Source organism: Bos grunniens, chromosome 4, assembly GCF_055505025.1.
Source record: "Bos grunniens cultivar Pamir isolate PY7600 chromosome 4, Bosgru_T2T1.0, whole genome shotgun sequence".
In the NCBI taxonomy this organism is placed as follows: domain Eukaryota; kingdom Metazoa; phylum Chordata; class Mammalia; order Artiodactyla; family Bovidae; genus Bos; species Bos grunniens.
The window spans coordinates 62,175,305-62,197,921 of NC_141168.1; the positions used below are offsets into that span (position 1 = coordinate 62,175,305).

General features: G+C 37.8%; 1 long non-coding RNA gene across 5 annotated transcripts in view; it reads left to right on the top strand.

Moving 5' to 3' along the window:
- LOC147374245 (uncharacterized) overlaps nt 1-22,617 on the top strand; it is a 305,158-nt gene that overhangs the window by 117,464 nt on the left and 165,077 nt on the right. Inside the window, exon 2 of one of the 5 annotated variants that reach the window (XR_015162541.1) lies at nt 18,525-18,613. The exons of the other annotated variants lie outside the window; for them this stretch is intronic. This is a non-coding gene — a long non-coding RNA (uncharacterized LOC147374245). The remainder of the gene's footprint in view (nt 1-18,524; nt 18,614-22,617) is intronic. 5 annotated transcript variants of the gene reach the window in all.

The window sequence follows — 22,617 nt, forward strand, 5'->3', positions numbered from 1 at the left end:
TTGGAAAGATCCTCTGGAGGAGGAAATGGCAACCCACTTTAGTATTCTTGCCAGGAAAATCCCATGGAGCCTCGTTGCCTACAGTCTATGGGGTTGCCAAGAGTCTGACACAAAGGAGTGTCTGAGCATATACGCACAGCCCTCTTAACACTGCACCAAACACTATTTACCTGCCTGTTGCTTCAGCCTGATACATCTTTAGGATATTATACCTTGCATTTGCAACTGGCATCTTTGGATTCCACCCCAGGAATTGGTTATTTTCCTTGCTTGCTTCTAGTAAGGCTCATGCGATAGTCTGGTATTTGTGTGACATAGCACTAGGAAACAAAAGCTCACTGTTTATACTAACTCTATTAGTATTTGTATGAATAACAAGAGGTAACTTGTCTTTTCATATTCATACTGTGGTTAAAGAAAATCTAGTTTTTGTACTGAACTTGTGGTGTTTCCCCATGTTAAGAACTGTAATGTTTCTGATATTTTACCTCCTTGCAAGCTAACATGTTTACTTGTTATAGTTTCATCGATACCACCAGAAGACCAGAGACTTCTGGTAGAGAAACAGAGGACTCTATTACAACAATAGCAAGTGGAATGTATATCATGTTTGCATTGGTTCCCCTGGGTCACACGGAGAGACCAAGGAGAATACTCTACACACAGGGACTGCATTACAAATGAGGAATCCTGAACTAGTATAGGATACGTGAATCTTGCACAATGGGCAGTAAGTCTGCCTTCCTCTGAGCCTGTCTTTTGGCCCAGAGGACAATATTATCTTGGTTACATAGGGTAGTAAAGAAATGTGTCCTTTTCTCTGGAGGGAGATGCTATTACTGTCTCCAAGTTTGTTCTCTCTATAAATGTCCTAAAGATCATTTGGAACGAAGGCAGTCAGTGCCTCTTCTCATAGCACCAGATATCCATGAAGAATTGCTGCCCACCAGCCCCTACTTCGGTGTGGAACACAGTGTGCCTACTCTGTTTCCTTGCCCAACCTCTCTGAAGACATCTTGACAGTACTCTTTAATTGATCAGTTAATCCTATTATTATTATTGAGATCCTTCCACGATTTTTCTTATTTCCTAATATAGGCATTTTCACCTCCAGGATGACCAGGAATAGAGAACCTAAGAGCAAATCTTAAGAACAATAATGTATCTTTTGAACCTTATAAAGCAGGTTATTACCTTTTCTCTTAACTAAACAACATTGCCTTGCTTCCTTCTCCTGCCAGGTACCTAAATCTCTTGAAATGGAAATATGTACTGCAATGTAATTGAATTCATTGCTTTTGATCCCTCAGATTGGGAGTATGGGAAATACAGACTTCAGTGGCAGGAATCTGGTGACACAATATTTTGTCTGACTTTTAATGCGTTGTCTCTTTTATCTCATTACTCTGTCCTTATTTTATCTGGAACTTGGACTGCTGAGTGGATGTCTGTATTGAGCTAGATGCCTGTCCTTATGAATTCATGTCTGTTATTTACCTAACTCTGTCATCAAACTGCTATATAATTTTAGGTAAGCCCCATTATATTTTTGGACTTCAGTTTGCAGATCTGAAAAATGAGAGGCTTGGAAAAGGTCATAAGTCAAGAACTCAAATGCCTAGGGCAGGGCCATCGGGTGAACATAATTCCACAGAGTGATATTCCCACTGTAGTCTATATACATGGACGACCTTGAGGAACAGAGCCTTCTAGAGGTGTGCATCTTGGGCTCCTTGTCTACAGGAGGGCCAGATAGTAACACCATTGTGTTAATAGGGACAGGATATAATAATATAGTGTCACAACCTATGGCCAAATCAGAAACATCATGTTTTCGCTAGAGGTGGGCCAATCATAGCTGAAAGGGGTAAGAGTATATACTGTGGTATAAATGGTTTTCAGAGTTCCTACCCAGGTTCTACCTTTTATGATTCTGTTGGTTTGTTGCCTTTACAGGTGATCTTACTTCTCTTTCATTTCCACTTTGAGTAGTCCTTTCTCTGATGGGTACAATCACTAGAAAGTAAGAAAGGTAAGAAAGAAATGAATGGATAAAAGCAGATGAAACACCATTCTGGCTCAGAGAGAAGCTGTGGTTCTGTTTTCCAAAGACCAGGTCCTAGACTAGCTGTATAAGAATCATCTGGAGAACTACTAAAAGTAATCAAAAAGCTTTCTAGTGTGCTGTGCCAAGTCACTTCAGTCATGTCCAACTGTTTGCAGCCACATGGACCGTAGTCCTTCAAGCTTCTCTGTCCATGATATTCTCCAAGCATGAGTACTGGAGTAGGTTTTCATGCCCTTCTCCAGGGAATCTTCACAACCTGCAGATCAAACCTGCACCTCTTATGTCTCCTGCATTGGCAAGTGGGTTCTTTACCATTAGTGCCACCAGAAAGTTTTCTTAGACCATGTCTACTGAATCAGTGTCTCTGGGGTGAAGGCCAGGGGTTCGTGTGTTTTCAAAGCTCCCTTCAGTGATTCTAAAATGCAGCCTAGATTGGGAACCAGTGACTATGCAGAAGTGTCTGGGAGGTACAGAGACTTTCTGGTGATCAACTCTCCATCTCCACTATAAAGCTGCTCACTTTGAGTAGACTGGGTGTCCTGGCATGGTACAGTTCAAGTTCAAGGCAGTGCTGCTTTCTCTAAACAGCTGGTTTAAGAAACACAGATGTTCACATCAGTACAGGTTTGAATATGCTTGTCAAATTATTTTGAAGTGTTTCTCTCTAATGGGTAACAGATTTTGGAAACTGAAGATTGGCTAAGGATTGGTAAAAGTGTTTTAAATGCCCAAGTAATAGTAATTACTTCAATTGAAGTCAATTAACTTCCTTTTGGCCCTCATGTAAGTTTCTAGCTGGTCTGAGATTTGATTCTTAATAGGGTGTATTCAGAATTGCACTGAAAAGAATGTGTTCCTACTCAGATTAAAAATCAGGTGAATTCATTCTTTAGTTCTCTTATGTCTAGGTCTATAAAGCAGAACTGAAATGTGTGCAGGACCATAAAATTAGCTCCAGAGAGTTCCCCAGGAGACATCCTGATGATGGATAAACAGCAACCTATTCCTGCTCCTTACCTCATGGGCTGACTGTGTGATGACACTTGGTAATTCAGTGGACCTAGTTTTGCCAGCTAGCCTGGAGACAGTATTCACAGGGCATTTAGGGCACCAGCAGCTTCCTTGGAGCTTATGGCAGACGTGATCTCTCAGTTGTGGCATCCTTTTGCACTGAGCCCTGATGTGGCCTCAGAATCTCTATGAAGAGTGATGGAGGGCACCACTACCAGCTGACCAGAACTACCTCCCAGAATGATCTGTGCTGAGATGGAGTAGGAAAAGTGAAAAGAAGGGAAGAAACTCTGACCTTGAACAAACCACTTCTTCTCTCAATGTTTTGTGTTCCTCACATACGAAATGAGACAGCTGGTTCCTTTTCAATTTTCTTTTTTGAGTTCTTGAGAGTGTCTGGCTTTGTTGTAGTTAGAGGTATCAGTTAGTAGCTACTGTTCAGTTGTATTTAAATGTAAACCAGCTCATTCCATACCGATTCTTACTTTCTGAGTTTAACGTAACATGATTTCTGAGACTTGTTTGTTTTAAAAGAGCACTATCTAGGACCTTGCTGTTGTGATAACTATATGTTAGGTGCCTATAAGACATAGTGTAAGACAAATTTGGAGATGGATAGAAACAAATTTATAGGAAACTCAGAACCGAATACTTAGAATAAAGTGTCCCTGTGAAAAGGAATTCATTTGCCCTGAACCTCTTTCTCTCACACTTTTTCAATTTTCTAAAATTCAAAATATCTAATGCCCTGTCTTCTGACTGGGTCAGCACATTTTCTGTTACAATCAGCTCTTAAATTATTGACTAGCTTCCAGACAGAAACTTCCAAAGCTGGAAGCTGACAAAGTAGAAGTATGCAGAGCCAAAGGTAGCCAACCACTTCCCTAGGACTTCCTCCTGCCTTAATTAGCCATTGACCTAGGGCAATCTTCTCTGTGGTAGTCCCTACCCCACCCTTTGTTTGAATGAACACTTTGTTGGGTAGGTCTGTTCCATCTTTGGAGAAGGAAATGGCAACCCACTCCAGTGTTCTCGCCTGGAGAATCCCAGGGACCTGGGTTCCATCATAGTGGGAAGGGGATAGTGTCACTGTCTACAATCTGTCTGGCAAAATAAGGTAGGTATAAAGCACTTACTGAGAAGGCAATGCTTTTCCTTAATATATATATATATATATATATATATATTTTTTAATCCTAGAAAAGATCAGTTTAAAAAACAAAAACAAACCAATCAGTGTACTAAACCTTATTCATCAGCTTCTACTACAGGTGATGACACTGATTTAAACTGATAAAACCTTCAAGTTCTCCCTTTAAATCTAAAGGACCCACGAATAATCCTTTCTTCAAGATGTGGTGTGTGAATAAAGTGCTGTGCTCCTTGAGGGTGTTATTCAAAATACAAAAGGTGTTATTCATAATACCTCTTTTACTGTAGAAAATACATGCTTGCTAACTTGGGCTTCAGCTGTTAAAAGAAAATCTGCAGATAGAGCAAAAGGGCAAAAGGGTGACATCTGGCATAACAGACTTTCTAAGACAGTGTTGGCACATAGCCTGCATTAAACAGCAGAAGCAGTGAAAAAAAATCTATTGAAATAAAAAGAAAAAATGAGGACAGTACCACATTGACTTCTCATCTTTGGCAAATCTGTTTAAAACCAGTGCAACCGTTTTGTTGTTGTCGTGACCTGAAATGGGCCATCACCTCTAATATTGGCTCTGAAAGATAGGTAGATAGGAATGTGATAGTTTCTCAAGTGAAGGAGGCTGAGTCTTTTTCATAAATTTCCAACCACTGTACACTTGACTTCACCTTTTTGCCTGAGTGAGTAATACACAGAAATGTCCACATTATTACGGGATCTCCTCCACTTGACTTGTTTGGATACTTGCTAAACATAATGTATCAAATGCAGCTTGAAGTAATAAAGAATATATTTCATCTTCCAAACAACAGGGCTGTAGAAATTATGATCCCTATAGCTTGAAAAGAAAATAACATACTGCTTGATACAAACAAGGGATAAATTAGGATAAAGTTTCTAAGTCATGTAATTACTTAAGACCCGGAAAGATAAGAATCACTGTAGAGAGTTACCTTTGCAGGGGGGAGGTTTAAAACTAGGAATTTCCTGGGCTCTCTCTTTTTTTTTTAAAAAAAAACAACTATATTTTGCCTGGATCATCTCAGCTTAACAGCAAGTGGGTACGTGAGAGGGAGGCCAGAGCGTGGTTATCGATTCTAGATGATCAATAACCTATTGTTTGACAGCTTCCAGGCAGTGATCCTGCTGCATTCTGAGTGACTGAGCCCTTTGGTTCGCTGTGATCTGAGCAGTCTCAAACAGATTGTGCCTGTTGCTTTGATATGTATGTACATCTGTGAGGTGACCGAGCCCTGGCAACAATTCTGTTAAAAATCAGCCTTTGTGTTTGGCTTTGGACCCCATTCAATTACATTGGAGCCTGAACTTTACTGATGTAAAGGGCTTCTGCCTTCACCCTAGTTTCTCACATGGAGATGAAAGTGAGAATATTATCCACGGTAAGACCTTGATCCACACATGACAAGTCTCAGTGGGAGTAGGGCATGTGGACTGAGGATACAATATGGCCTTTGAAAGTTGTTTATAAATAGAACCTGTGTTGCCTTACACGATTTATAAAGCCATAATTCTGGAGGTTAAGCAATATTTGTTGGTTGAGAGAGAAAAAGCTATAATGACAGAATAACAGATAACAGAATGCTACTTTAAGTAACATTTAAGTTCACATATCTGTGATATGTGAACCTTTTTAGGCTTGAGTTCCTGAGCCCAAACATTGAATGACAGGAATTTTTATTTCTAATGCACAATTAATTTTAATACTAAAAATGTAGGCTCCACCCACTATTTGTTGATTGTCAGTCAAGGAGAATTACCAAAAAAAAAAAAAAAGAAGGAGAAAAAGTATTAAATGAAAGGAAAATGAGATTCTGAGACCTTCATTTAGAGGGCATATATCTACAGCATTAATGAGAAATTTAATTCTTTTGAATGTCAAGTTGATTTGATGATAAAGAACCATGGATTTACATTTTTTCACATGGGTTATCTGTGAGAGTGATTTCTCTTTTTAATGAGTGATCTCGTGTTTCAGGTCCTTTACTCTGTGAGACTGGGTTTGGATATAACAAAAAGTAGATCCAAAATGGAAAAGAATAAGAGTTAGGCATGTATAGGCATAAATATTTAGAATTAAGGAGGAATTTTTAAAAATATGATATCATTAAAAAGAATATCATTCTTAATTACAGAATATTCACAGATTTCATTTTATCTTGCATGGATACAGAGAGTAATAACAAGTAGTGTATTACATTTATGTTCTCCATACTCAAAATTGTCATTCAAATATATAAAATGTCTCAAAAAAATTAAGGAGGAAGTAGAGAGGAGAGTGGAAAAATTGGCTTAAAACTCAACATTCAAAGAATGAAGATCATGGCATCCGGTCCCATCACTTCATGGCAAATAGATGGTGAAACAATGGAAACTGGTGACAGACTGTATTTTCTTAGGCTCCAAAATCACTGCAGATGATGACTGTAGCCATGAACTTAAAAGACACTTGCTCCTTGGCAGAAAAGTTTTGACCAACCTAGACAGCATGTTAAAAAGCAAAGACATTACTTTGCTGGCAAAGGTCCCTCTAGTCAAAGCTATAATTTTTCCAGTAGTCATGTATGGATGTGAGAGTTGGACCATAAAGAAAGCTGAGCACAGAAGAATTGATGCTTTTGAGCTGTGGTGTTGGAGAAGACTCTTGAGAGTCCCTTGGACTGCAAGGAGATCCAACCAGTCCATCTTAAAGGAAATCAGTCCTGAATATTCATTGGAAGGACTGATGTTGAAGCTGAAACTCCAATCCTTTGGCCACCTGATGCAAAGAACTGACTCATTTCAAAAGACCCTGATGCTGGGAAAGATTGAGACAGGAGGAGAAGGCAAGGATGGATGAGATGGTTGTATGTCATCACTGACTCAATGGACATGAATTTGAGCAAGCTCTAGGGGTTAGTGATGAACAGGGAGGCCTAGGATGCTGCAGTCCATTGGGTTGCAAAGAGTCAGACATGACTGAGCAACTGAACTGAACTAAACTGAGAGAAGAGTGACTAATGGCAAAGGATCTGAGAGAAGACTGTTTCTAATTTGAATTCTGAATTGTAAGTGAATGTGTTAGTTACTCAGTTGTGTCTCTTTGTGACTCCATGGACTGTAGTCCCCAGGCTCCTCTGTCCATAGGTTTTTCCAGGCCAGGATAATGGAGTGGATAACTGTTCCCTTTCCAGGGGATCTCCCCCACCCAGTGATCAAGTCCAGGTCTTCTACATTGCAGGCAGATTCTTTACCAACTGGGCCTCCAAGGAAGCCCACCACTTGTTATCTTCATGAATTATTATGCCCTAGTGTTCTTTTGTGCATCATGAGGATAATACGGATAGATGTGGTTTATGATGTTCACAACTCATTCCACCTTCTATCTAGCATACCTTTCTCTCTGCAGTGTAGAAAACTAAAAACTGCTGTTTGTGAGATTGTTCACTGCTTGCTGTAAAGGATGAATTTTTATAGGAATTGTTCTTGTGCTGTAAGCAATTAGAAAGCTGGAGAAAATTTATAAAAACAAATGTTTTTTTTAAAAAAACAGAAGACAAGCACTGTGATCCCAGACAGAAAGGGAACAGATGAAGTGAGTTCTAGTATTTACTGTTTAAGAACATTTCCCAGGTCACAGCATGGGAAAGGGACACCAAAGGAAATCTGGTAGCCTTGCTAAATAGAAGAGGTAGAGAGTAGAATCCAAGGAAGCCAAGGTAGCTCTAATTTGCAAGATCAAATTTTAGAAAGGAAAAAGTTATAAAGAGAGAGAGTGCCAACATTTTTTAGGGTGTCTTGTTTATTCATTGAGTACCAATTTGTGTAAATATGAAGTGAAATACCATGAAGCTGGGTGAAATTTAAAGCATTGAAAGTGACTGGCCAAATGATTCCAGAAGCATTTAAGATTTGAAATGCATCACATGTCTTCCAGCCAGAGTGGTTAAGCTTCATAATACCCAAACCACTGGATAGCATACTCAGAAAAGGGAAGCTATAGTAGTGAAGAGAGATTATTCCAGAGGAAAGACAGCTCTGTGTATGCCAGGAAAAAAGTTAAAATCCCAAAAGGATCAAACTGAACTAAAAGTCATTTTATTGCAGGTCAGAACGAAGTTGAGCATTTTAAAGAGAATACAATAAAATCTAGCATTCATTACCTTTAAATGTACAATGTCTGGCATCAATGAAAAACATTGTCCTTGACCAAGAGAAAAATCAATAGAAACAGATATAAGCTGATAGATGATATAATTGACAGAAAGAGACTCCAGACAGTGATTATGAATCTTATAAATATGTTTAAGAATGTAAAAGAAAGTGAATGTTAAGGTGAGAAAAATGAAAAAGACTTAGGTAGAATTTAAAACAATGAAAATGCAATATATGAAATAAAAAATGCACCAGAGAGGGTTAATGATAAATTAGGGCCGAAGAAATGATCCGTGAACTTGAAAACATTGCACCAAAGATATAAAAATGAAGCATCGGGAGAAAACTAGGTTGAAAAAATTTTAAAAGAGCATCAGCTACCTGTGGGACAATATCAGTATGTCTCAGAGACTTTTGAGTCCTGAAAAGTGAAAGTAAAAGTCATGCAGTTATGTCCGACTCTTTGTGACCCCATGGACTATACAATCCATGGAATTCTCCAGGCCAGAATACTAGAGTGGGTAGCCTTTCCCTTCTCCAGTGGATCTTCCTGACCTAGGAATCAAACTGGTGTCTCCTGCGTTGCAGGCAGATTCTTTACCAACTGAGCTATCAGGGAAGCCCTTTGAGTCCTAGAAGGAAAGAAAGATGGTTGCTTAGGGAGAAGACAGTAGTATTTGAAGAAAATATTGGCCAAAAATTCTAAATGGATGAAAATGTAAGCCCTTGGATCCAAGAAGCTCTAAGAACCCCAAATCAAACGAAAGTACAGAAAGCTTCATCAGAACACAATATTATCAAACTGTTCCCAAAATGTGATAAAAGAAAAATCTTAAAAGTTGCCAAAGAGAAGACAAAAAATTTCATTCAAACGTGAAGACAAAAGAAAAATATTTTTCAAACAGTCAGAAATGAAGACAATTATTTTCTAGGAAACCTGCACTACAGTGAATGTTGAGGTTTTTTGTCAGGCAGAAGAAAATTAGTACCAGAAAAAATACTATAAAAATAAGTGAAAATTGTGAGAAATAGTAAATATATGAGTAGGTACAAAATACATTTTTATCTCAATTAAAATCTCTTAAAAGATAATTGTTAAAAGCAAAATAATGTGAGGTTTATAACATATAAAAGTAAACTGTATGAAAGCAACAGCACAGATGAGAGAAGAAATGGATGTATACTGCTGTAATGGTATAAACAGTATTGAAATTGTTATGTAGGGCAGACTGTGGGACCATAGAAGTCTGTTTTAGAGCAATCCACCAAAAAACAAACATTAATGTATACAGAAAATAAGCCATTAGTGGAAATAAATAGAATCATAATCAAATACTCAATTCAAAAGAAGTGGGGAAAGAAGAAAAAGGAATGGTTAAAAATTGAGGCAATTAATTAGGAGGACAAGTAGTGAAATAATTCATTGAAAATACTCATTGAAAATCACAGCAATGGTATTGTCTGTGTGTGTGAGTTGCTCAGTCGTGTCTGACTCTTTGCAACCCACCAGGCTCCTCTGTCCATGGAATTCTCCAGGCAAAAATACTGGAGTGAGTTGCCATTTCCTTCTCGAGGGAATCTTCCCAACCCAGGGATTGATGTGACCCAATCCGCATTGCAGGTGGATGCTTTTACCATCTGAGCTACTAGGGAACCCCGTGGTCTTGTCTAAGCATTCTGAAAGTAGACAAAGTCTGCGTAAGTTTTTCATCCTTAGTGAAAAAGCAAGGTACAACCATATTGTATTTAAAGGAACCTATTTGAAATGTAAACAGAAAGATAGATAAAAACAAAAGGATGGAGAAAAATATACTATGTAAACCATAATCAGTGGAATAATATTAGTATGGGGATAATCTACACATCAGTGATTCTCACCTCTTGGTGTGAGGACACCTTTCCGCTCTTAAAAAGCATTGAGGATCTGAAAGGGCTTTTTGCTTATATGAGTCATATGAATTATACCTGTTGATATCTACCATATATTCTAATTAATTTAATACAAAAATTAAAATGATTTTTTTAGAATATATATTTGAACACTTAATTTAAAATATTCCCTTTAAAATATAATTGCATTATCAGAAAACATGCTTTTGATGAAAAATGGTATAAGTTCATAAGCTCTTCAAAAATTGGATGAGTGGCATTTTAAAAATATCTTTTTAGTATCCAGCTTATTAAGAAACAACTAGATTCACTTCTGTTTCTGCATTCAATTGGTTACAATATCATACAGTGTAGCCTCTAGAAAACTCAGTTGAAAATTTGTTAGAGAACAAAAGTGAAAAGGTAAATGGCTTAGTATTATTATGAAAACAATTTTGACTTCAGAGATCTCTGAAAAGATCTCTGAGACCTAGATTATACTTTAAGAACCAGATATAGATCAATGAAATAGAATAAAATATCTAGAAATAGACTTTTAATATACATTCAATTGATTTTGAGCAGAAGTATAAAGGAAATCCAGTGGGAAAAAAAATAATCTTTTCAACACATGGTGGGGAATTGGGCAGGCATGTTTAGAAAAATGAACCTCAGCCCTTCCCTCACACCACATACCAAAAGCTAACACAAAATGGATCACAGACTTAAACACAGGAGTTAAAATTCTAAGCCTTCTGGATAAAAATAAAAATCAGTTTCTTTTTGATCTTGAGTTAATCGAAGATCTTTTAGAAAAAAAGCATAAACCAAAAAACAAAGATACATAAGACATCATGAAAACTTGTGCTCTTTGAAAGAAAATGACAAGACACAAACTGGAGGAATATATTTGTCAATCATTTCTATAAAAAAAGACGTTTATCTAGAATATGTACTCAACTCTTTAAATGTTAAAAAAAAATGACTGAAAAAATAAAACTTGAATAGATACTAAACATAAACTGATAAGTGAATGAAATATTGAAAAATCACAAAAATATCCATTATTAGTTATTAAGACAAAGCAAATTAAACAACATAGCACAATACAAACCACTAGAATGGATAGGAAAAGAATTATACTATCAAATGCTAATGAAGGTGTAGAATGTTTGTACCCCTCATATCAAAACTGGTGGGAAGGCAAAATACTCTGACCACTTAGGAAAATGCCTTGAAAATCTTATAAAGTTAAGCATGCTGCCAAGTCACTCCAGTCGTGTCCGACTCTATGAAACCCCAGAGACGGCCTCCTACCAGGCTCCTCCGTCCCTGGGATTCTCCAGGCAAGAACACTGGAGTGGGTTGCCATTGCCTTCTCCAAAAGTTAAGCATACATATAAATATATATCATGTTGTTGTTCAGTTGATCAGTCATCATGTCCTACTCTGTGACCCCATGGAATGCAGCACAACAGGCTTCCCTGTTCTTCACTATCTCCCGGAGTTTGCTCAAACTCATGTCCATTGAGTCAGTGATGCCATCCAACCACCGCATCTTCTGTTGCCCGCTTCTCCTCCTGCCTTCAATCTTTCTCAGCATCAGGGTCTTTTCCAATGAGTCAGCTCTTCGCATCAGGTGACCAAAGTATTGGAGCTTCAGCTTCAGCATCAATCCTTCCAATGAATATTTAGGACTGATTTCCTTTAGGATTGACTGGTTTGATCTCTCTGTTGTCCAAGAGAATCTCAAGAGTCTTCTCCAGCACCACAATTCAAAAACATTAATTCTTCAGTGCTCAGACTTCTTTACAGTCCAACTCTCACATCCGTACATGACTACTGGAAAAACCAGAGCTTTGACTAGACAGACCTTTATCAGCAAAGTAATGTCTGCCTTTTAATATGCTGTCTAGATTTGCAATAAATTTTCTTTCAAGGAGCAAGCATCTTTTAATTTCATGTTTGTAGTCACCATCTGCAAAGATTTTGGAGTCCAAGAAAATTAAGTCTGTTACTGTTTCCATTGTTTCCTCACCTATTTGCCATGAAGCAATGGAACTGGATGCCATGATCTTCATTTTATGAATGTTGAGTTTTAAGCCAACTTTTTCACTCTCCTCTTTCACCTTCAAGAAGCTCTTTAGTTCCTCTTTGCTTTCTACCATTAGGATGGGGTCATCTGCCTATCTGTTATTGATATTTCTCCCTGCAGTCTTGATTCCAGCTTGAGCTTCAACTAGCCTGGCATTTTGCATGATATACTCTGTATAGAAGTTAAATAAGCAGGATGACAATATACAGTCTTCACGTACTCCTTTCCCAATTTTAAACCAGTTTGTTGTTCCATGTCTGGCTCTAACTGTTGCTTCTTAACTTGTTTACCAATTTATTAAGAGGCAGGTAAGGTGGCCTGGTATCCTCATCTCTTTAAGAATTTTCCACGGTTTGTTGTGATCCACACAGTCAAAGGCTTTAGCATAGTCAATGAAGCAGAAATAGATGTTTTCTGGAATTTCCTTGCTTTTTCTATGATCCAGTGGATGTTGGCAAGTTGATCTCTTGTTCCTCTGCCTTTTCTAAATCCAGCTTGTATGTCAGGAAGTTCTTGGTTCACATACTGTTGCAGTCTAGCTTAGGGGATTTTGAGCATTACATTGCTAGCATGTGCAATGAGTGCAATTGTGCAGTAGTTTGAATGTTCCTTGGCATTGCCTTTTTTGAGGATTGGAATGAAAACTAACCTTTTCCAGTCCTGTGGCCACTGCTCAGTTTTCCAAATTGCTGGCATATTGAGTGAAACACTTTAACACCATCATCTTTTAGAATTTGAAACAACTCCTGTTTGATCATGTCCAATTTACCTTGATTCATGTGCCTAACATTCCAGATTCCTATACAATATTGTTCTTTACAGCATTGGACTTTACTTTCACCACCAGACTCATCCACAACTGTGTGTTTTTCTGCTTTGGCTCAGCCTGTTTGTTCCTACTGAAGCAATTTCTTTGCTTTTCTCCAGTAGCATATTGGACACCTACTGACCTAGATGGTTCATCTTTCAGTGTCATATCTTTCGGTGTCAAATATCATATGACCCAACAGTTCATCTTTCAATATCATATATCATATGACTCAACAATCTCATTTCTAGGAATTTACTCATGAGAAATGAAAATACATATTCACAAAAGACTTGTAAGTGAATTTTTGTAGCACTTTGCTCCTAGTAGCTTATGCAATAACAGGCAAATGCAAAAGCTTTATACTAAGTGAAAAATCAGTAGAAGACAAGGTAATATATTATTTCATCTATATGAAATTCTCTAAGGCAAAACTACAAAAATAGAAAACAGATTCATGGTTCCCTTGGGCAATGGTGGTAGGCGATGACTGACTGGGGAGGAACACCAGCAAACATTTTAGGGTGGTGGGAAGTTGTATATCTTGGTTGTGGTAGTTAAATAACTGTATACTTTCTCAAAAGTCATTGAACTCTACACTTTCAGTGGGAGAATTTAATTTTATGTAAACTGTGACCCAATAAAGCCACATCAAATGTGGCTTATTCCAGTCTCATATCTCATAAAGCTGCATATTCCAGTCTCACTTGCAGCTAGGGCTCTGGGTATGATAGTAGATACATTTCTTGAAATTTGAAAGGCTGAAGTGAAGCAGACGATGTACTTCTGTTTTTTCCCTGCTGGCAAAGAGGTATCGGAGGCATTTCATTTGTTCTGTGGCAGCATTAAGCAGAGATCATCATGTCCAATCATTTGCTTTGTAGGCGCCAAGAGGCAGTCATGGGACATCCATTCTGCTCGTCCAGATTGTTGCTAGCATGGAATGATTCCTAGGCTGGCAGCTAGAGAGGCTTCTGATTCATGGCAGTTCTTTGATTGTGGCAGCCACCTGGCTGTTGTGGCTTCCTGACCAGCATCAGTTTGGGGACCAAGGATTTTCTGATCTTAGAAGAGGAGCACTGATTTTGTGGTGTGGCTTTTGGAACTGTTCTCTTTTGCTTCTTTAAGCTATGTAATACCTTATATTAAAAAGTCATTTAATGTAGCTAGAATGGAGGTTGTTCTTTAGCTAAATGCTAATATAGTGCCCTGTAGGCATATTCTGAGAAATAAATGAAATGAGGAGTGTAAAAAGAGCTTAATAGTACCTGTTACTTAGTAAAGAATTCAAAGACTTCTGTTATTGTTACCTAATACTAGGTAAACGCATGGTGGGCAAACCAGCTTGGGAGTATAGTTGACTTTTTGCTAGTTGTCTTAGTTCCGGCTGCTATAAAAAGTTACCATAGACCAATTGACTTAAATAACAAACATCTGTGACAGTTTTGAAAGCTAAAAGTCCAAGATCAAGGTGCCAGTAGACCCAGTGTTTGGTGAGGACCCCTTTCCCAGCTTATAGGTTGCTATCTTTTTTTCATAGTATCCTCCAGTCACACAGAATAGCAAGTTTCTCCAAACTCTTGCAAGGACACTAATCCCATTCAGGTGTGTTCTGCCCTCCTGGTCTCATCTAAATCTAATAACCTCCCAAAGGTTATTAATATACCTCTTAATACAATCAAATTGAGGGTTAGGTTTCAACATATGAACTTTGGGATGACACAAACATTTTCCTTAAGACTTACCTATTCAGAAAGTACTGAAATCATGTTATAATACCATGATACTATGGCTAACCAAGATATGCCTGGTTTTCCAGTCTATACTAATTTGCCTTCTATGACATGGCCCTTTCCTACCCCATTAATCCCATCATCTACTGCTCTCCAGCTTGTTTATTGCACTCCAGACAAATGGGTCTAATGCTCTGTCTCAAATTTATATCTGCCTGAGAGAATGAATGCAGAATACTAAGTTAATAGTCCAGGGTGTCTCATTTCTTTTTCATCTTGAGTTCAAAATGCAGATGACTTATATCCAGTAATCCAAAAAAAAAAAAAAGGAAATATGATGGTTGGTGTTTGATTACAAACCATAGAAAATAAGAGATGTTCCAGAATATGGAAGGTTGGTAAATGCTGTTCTGATTTCTTTAAAAAATCAGGAGAAATTAGATTTGAAAAACTATGGAGTGACAGTTCCAATGTAAATATATAGCAAAACTATTTAATGGATGTTTTAAATGGGTTTGAGTGGTTGGGGAAAAATGTATTAGCCAGATATTAGTTTATAGAGAACAAAGTCAGCCAAGTGAAATGTACTATTTCTTTTTAAGGGAGGGTTATATGACTGGCAGGTTAAGGGGATGCTATAGACATACTTCAGCAGGAATTTAAGCAAGTTATAATATCCTTAGCAAAGACATGGAGAAATGTAAGAGGGCTCTTAACACAATGCAATGACTTATCTGACCCAGTATATCTAATATGGGACCAATTAGTGAGTGGCCACTGGCAGGCTCAACCCCACTTAAGGCTCTGAGACCATTCTTGGCCCAGGTCAAGACTTAAGTCAGAGATTTAGTGACTTAACATGCAAGTCAGCATGATACCTGGTTCTCCCAAGCATCTTGCTTCAAATCTTGATTTGAGAGCTTGGAGTCATTTTTGACATCCCTCTCACTTATGTTCATTGTCTGTTAAATACTGATTACTTTTATCTTATCCCAATTATCCCATGGTCATTTTCCTCAGAGGCTATCTCATCTTCTATCTATCACAACTATTGCAATGGGCTTCTACCATGAGTCTTTTTGCCACAGGGGCTCTGCTTCTCCCAACTGATCCTCCATTTTGTCTTCTTCCTAAAAATCAAATCCAATCATGTTACTCACCTGATAAAATATCCCAAACAAAATAAGATGAAAACGCCTTCATAACCAACCTAGATCTGTATTTTTAGATTCACTTCCTGTGTTTATTGGAGTACTTAAACTTTCCCGTTGTAAAACTTACTAAAAAAAACTATAGTAATCAAGACAGTATGGTCATGGCATAAGGAGACACATATAGAGAATGGAATGTAATTGAAAATCCAGACATGAACCATACATTTATGGTCAACTGATTCAACACTGTGCCAAGACAGTTCAGTGGGCAAAAGATAGTATTTTCAAGAAAAATTTTCAAGCACAATTAACAACAACCCTAAGAGTCAATTTTTACCCTTACCATATGCACAAAATGACTCAAAAATGAATCAAAGACCCAAAGGTAAGAGTTAAGGTATAAAAGAATGTGAAGAACACAGAGGTGTCAATTTTTATGAGCTTAGGTCAGAAAATGTTTTTTAGATATGACAACAAAATCACAAATGATCAAAAATAGTTGACCTCATCAAGAGTTAAACCAAAGAGAAGACATTATCAAAGTGACAGTACAACCCATAGTATGGGAGAAAATACTATATATCATGTATTTGAAAAGAGACTACTATCCATCCAGAATATATAAAAGTTCTTATAACTCAATAATAAAAAGTAAACTGAACCCATTAAAAACTGGCAAAGAATTAAACAGACCTTTATCTGGAAAAGATATTGATATAGCCAATAAGCATGTGAAGAGATGCTCAGATGCTCAACATTACTAGCCAGGAGGAAAGTCTAAATCCAAATCACATCCTCTAAAATAGATACACCCAAGAAGGCAGACAATAACAAGTGTTGGTGAAACTGTATAAAAAACAGAACCCTTGTGCATGCTTTTCAGTTTGCTGGCAGGAATGTAAATGTTGCAGCTGTTTTTGGGAAACAGTTTGGCAGCTAAATGCATAGAATTTCCATATGACTCAGTAATTCCACTCCTAGGTACATATCCAAGAAAAATTAAAAGATCTGTCCAAAAATGTTTACATAATATTCACAGTAGCATTAGTCAAAATAGTCAAAAAGTGGAAAAAGTTCCAAAGTATCCATGAAGTGATGAATCAATAAACAAAACATGGTATATCAATGCATGCAATGGAATATTTTTTGGCAATAAAAAATCAACAACGTGTTTATTAGTCCTAAAACATGGACCAATCTCAAAAGCATTAGGCTAAGCAAAAGAAGTTGGCTCCAAAATAAAAAATAACCCATATATTGTTTGATTTTTGGCCATGTAAATTTTTCAGGATAGGCAAATTTATAGCAAGTAGATTAATAGGTACCTAGTCAGGAGGGTGGGCACGACTAATGGGTCTGGAGTTTCTTATTGGGATTATGAACATGTTCTAATGTTAGATTGTGGTTATGGTTCCACAGTTCTGCATATGATAAAGTATACTGAAATATAGACTTTAAATAAGTGGTGAATTTTATGCTGTTAGTTATAGCTTAATAAAAATGTAATTAGAATTTTTTTTTAACTAAAGTGGTTAAAATTTAGAGAAAGGTGAGAGAAAAAAGAAAAAAAACTTAATTTTTACAATGTGTGTGAGAATGAGGAGATGCAATAAGGGGCCACAAAAAATATTTTATGTCAGCTTTCTACTAAGGAACTTTCATGGCATCTCACTGAGGCAGAAAGATGTGAGTAATCCAGTAGCAAGAGTAAAAGGGCAAAAAACCTTAGCAAACCATTGAATTTCCTGAAGAGGCAGACTGCTCCCTATGCTGCCACAATAACATAAGAAGTCAAGAGTAGGCCTGTCATATAGGCAATAAACTAGTATTTCATAAAGTACTTTAATTCCTAGACTTTACAGAATATCTTTAATTTTCAGTTAGGTTAGAAATTATCTTAGAGGTCCAACCTAAGACCCTCTTACTGTATTCATAAGACTATTCATGAAGCTCTATTTGGCCAAGCAGAAATAACTCAAATATCCATCAATGGCACTGGTTGAATAAACCATGCTGTTACATACACATGATTGAATATTAAGCAGCTAGAAAATAGATTAAAGAATATACATACCATTGCATATTCTTAAGCAAAACAACTCAATGGAAAATAGTATGTACAGTGTGTTACCACATATCTAAGAAAAGAGGAATGGACAGAGGTAGTAGTTTGTTTTATCTGACTCTAACACAAAATTTAGAGATTAATCTTAGAGATTGAAAGTACAATGAAATTGATGGAAAAAACCTTTAATTGTACTGAATTTATATTTTCTAAATTAAAAACAAAACCCATTTTTACTTCAGAGGATACTAGTCAGGTATTTATGGCACACATTGTCTGAATCTTCTTGGTGTATTCAATGACCTGAAAATATTTAATGCTTTTGTTAGTATATTTTTATCTTATGGAACACTTATTATGTGGCTGCAAAGTACTAAAACCTTTTCTTCTCATCTTATTTAATCCTGACAATGACACAGAGAGTTCTTATGAGCTGCTTTTTATGGCTGTGAATACCAAGACTTGAGACATTGAATGACCTGGCCAAGATCAGTTTGACTCACCCAAGGTAGATGTCATCTAACAGTCTTAACCAAGACCATACTGCTTGTTATTAAATTGATACTAATCTAAAGGACGTATAAGCATCATAGTAGGAGTTAATAGTTAGAAAATGCATGGTTCACTTTTATTATATTTTTCCATTAATGAAAATGTTTTGCATTTTACACATCAGTTCAAGTAAGAGTTGATTCAGCTAATTCTTCTACCATAAAACAGGGGGGTGTGAAATTTGAACGTTTGTAATATTCAAAACCTTTTTCATTTTTATCAGTATGTTACCTTTTTGAAAAGGACTTTCCTGGTATCTCAGACAGTAAAGAATCTGCCTACAATGCAGGAAATCTGGCTTCTCTCCCTGGGTCAGGAAGATCCCCTTAAGAAGAGAATGACTACCAAATCCAAGATTCTTGCCTGGAGAATTCCATGGATAGAGGAGCCTGGCAGGCTATAGTCCATGGGGTCACAGAGAATCAGACAGGACTGAGCAACTAACACATAGCATTACGTTTTTTAAAAAGGAAATACATTATTAAATGATTAGTCAATAAAAGTAGTGTAAATAGGACTCCATTGTTTTTAAATTACTGTCTACTGCAAAGCTCAAAGGGGATAATTTTGGCCATTTTATAGATACATTTTGATTAAACTTCTTGGGAGCAGTGATGCCTAATGTATATTCTCGTAACACTTAGCATAGTGCTTTATATAAGTAACAAATGTTTGTTTAATTAATATGTGAAAACTTGCTACAAATAAGAACAGAATCCAGATTCTGTAAGAAACAATAATCAGCTTTTAAATGAGTAATGTTGACAACCAAATTCATCAATTGTCCTCCATCTTTATTTATTTATTTATTTTTTGCTTCATATATTCATCCCTTTCACAAACATTTGTTGAGCAGAGTGCAGCAGGCTTTGTGTATTGGCTCTCTCCCCGTGGAGCCCTCTGAATGCCTCTCCCACCAGGTGAGCATTCTATCTCATCTGGAGTCTTTTAAGGACATATTCAAGAGACTGAGCCCCATAACATATGGGACTTGCTTTTGCTGACTATTTTTGTGCAGAAATTACCGACCCATAGACATACAGACACCTGTCAGAAAATCAAGTGAAATTGGCCACCATAGTGTGTGGTGGGTTCCCAGCAAACTGGGGGTAGCAATATCGAAGATCCCTCTGTTGTCACGATTATAAATTGTAGAACCCAGGTTATAAAAACTTCCCAAAAAGACAGGAAACTAGAGTTTTATGTGAAAGATGGTAATCCAGAAATTTTTACTGTGAAAAAGCAATTAGAAAAATAGCAAAAAATTTAAAATAACTTGCGACCTCCTATGTAGTTCTGGATGAATAGAACCTGTTTACTGATTGAATTTGACCTGTAGACCAACACCACATGACCTCTGCTTTACAATATGTTCTGAGTTCCATATTCTTGTCTAGCATTCCATCTCTTCCCTAGGAGGTGCATATTGGGATAGTTTATACTGTTTAGTGATGGACAGGGAGGCCTGCTGCTAAGTCGCTTCAGTCGTGTCTGACTCTGTGCGACCCCAGAGACGGAAGCCCACCAGGCTCCCCTGTCCTTGGGATTCTCCAGGCAAGAACACTGGAATGGGTTGCCATTTCCTTCTCCAATGCATGAAAGTGAAAAGTGAAAGGGAAGTCGCTCAGTCGTGTCCAACTCTTAGCGACCCCATGGACTACAGCCTACCAGGCTCCTCCATCCATGGGATTTTCCAGGCAAGAGTGCTGGAGTGGGGTGCCATTGCGTGCTGCAATTCATGGGGTTGCAAAGAGTCGGACACAACTGAGAGACTGAACTGAACTGAACTGAATACTGTTTTGAAAAGCCTTCAACTTGTAATCAGTATCTTGATCTTGTTCTATGACCTCACCAAGACAGTGGCTCAAAATATAATAAAATCCAGCATCTGCACAAAATCTACATATTTTTATAGGTTTTCTCATCAAGACCCAGGGCGTAATTTTATGTCTCTTCATCAGATCAGATCAGATCAGATCAGTCGCTCAGTCGTGTCGGACTCTTTGCGACCCCATGAATCACAGCACGCCAGGCCTCCCTGTCCATCACCAACTCCCAGAGTTCACTCAGACTCACGTCCATCGAGTCAGTGATGCCACCCAGCCATCTCATCCTCTGTCGTCCCCTTCTCCTCCTGCCCCCAATCCCTCCCAGCATCAGAGTCTTTTCCAATGAGTTAACTCTTCGCATGAGGTGGCCAAAGTACTGGAGTTTCAGCTTTAGCATCATTCCTTCCAAAGAAATCCCAGGGCTGATCTCCTTCAGAATGGACTGGCTGGATCTCCTTGCAGTCCAAGGGACTCTCAAGAGTCTTCTCCAACACCACAGTTCAAAAGCATCAATTCTTTGGTGCTCAGCCTTCTTCACAGTCCAACTCTCACATCCATACATGACCACAGGAAAAACCATAGCCTTGACTAGATGAACCTCTTCATACACACGTGTAAATGTCATTTTTTTCCTTTTGTATCCCTCAATATTTCAGATTTGTTTCAGTAATTTGTACTTTTAGGACTTTGTTCTTGGAAACTAAGCACACTCGAACTAGAATTTGTTGAAAAAGAAATGGTGTGGGAACACATTAACACTTTTAGACCTGTCACTTGATTTCTGTTTCTTTCTTATTTCTAGCAAATCCAACCTCATTGTCTCTTTGAACTGAGACTTCCCCTTAGTTTTTTTGTTCAGAAAGACTGTCTTTTTAAACTTAAGACTGTCAGTATTTAGACATTAGGAATGTTATAGTTGGTCCTTAATGCTAAAACCTCAACTGTAGAGTCAGAGGTAAACGATGAATTTCCTTCCCTACCGCCTTTTTGCATAAAATGAAAACTACCTAGCTAGAGTAAGAAATTTGAAGTTCCTTCTTCCCCATTTCAATTACAAAGGCATCTTGGCACTCAAGCAATAACTCATTCAGAATGAGGAGTGGTGTCTAATCTCTGAGAGCCACTGGTCAAGGAAGTAATATCTCTGGTGGAAGGAATCACCAACCTTATTGCAAGAGTAGAGGCAGAACATTGTGGTAGATGTTGGCCCATTCAGTACACAATTTAATCTATTTCTAATGTGGAGTCTCTCAATTAGATAAATTTTCATGAGACTTGAATTTGGAACTATGGAGAGGCTGGGATGCATCTAGCCGGAAAAAAAAAAAAAAAAAATGGTTCTGGGGCCAGGTTGTCATAACAACACTCTAATTCCACAGGCAGCCCCTAACTGAAGCAGGGGCAGAAGTTCCTTCGGTGGTGCTGTTGTGCACTATGGTTTGGGACTCCCTCCTAGAAACTCAAACTCGAGTCTCTTCAACCTTCTTAATAATTCTTGCAACCACTTAAAATTAGCTTTAGTCTGTTGAAACGGATGTATTGTGTGTGTGCTAATGACCAAAGCAACTTAACACACACACACAATATATCCATTCCTTTCAATATAGTAAAGTTAGAGTGAAGTGTTAGTCACCCGCTAAATTGTCCTGTAGCCAGGCTAAGCACTGAGCCCCAAAGGAAACACCATGGCGACTGTATTTCTGGGTCAGGTAAAGGTAGGAAGAGAAGGTTGATTTGAGAATGAAAGAAAAGCTTCAAAGGGAAGGACTCCTTGACCAAACACCTTACTGCTTCTTCAGCAATATCATCTCTAATCATCAAGTCATGTTGAAGGGACTTCTAATCTCCCACTACTTACCCCTGAGGGTGGGGAGAATAGTATAATTTTGATTCACTGGTGATTGGCCAGTCATGAACCACACCACATCCCTTTGTGCTATAAATTTCAGGGACTCCAGAGCTTTAGAACACTCTGGAGATGGCTCTGACTGTCTAGGCAGAGACTCACAAGTACCCATTTGATAAGGACTTGGGTATTACCCGAAGCCTTAGCTTATATCACTGCTGAAAAATTGATTGGGCCAAAACATTTGTTCAGGTTTTTTCCATAAGAGCATACAGAAAAACCTGA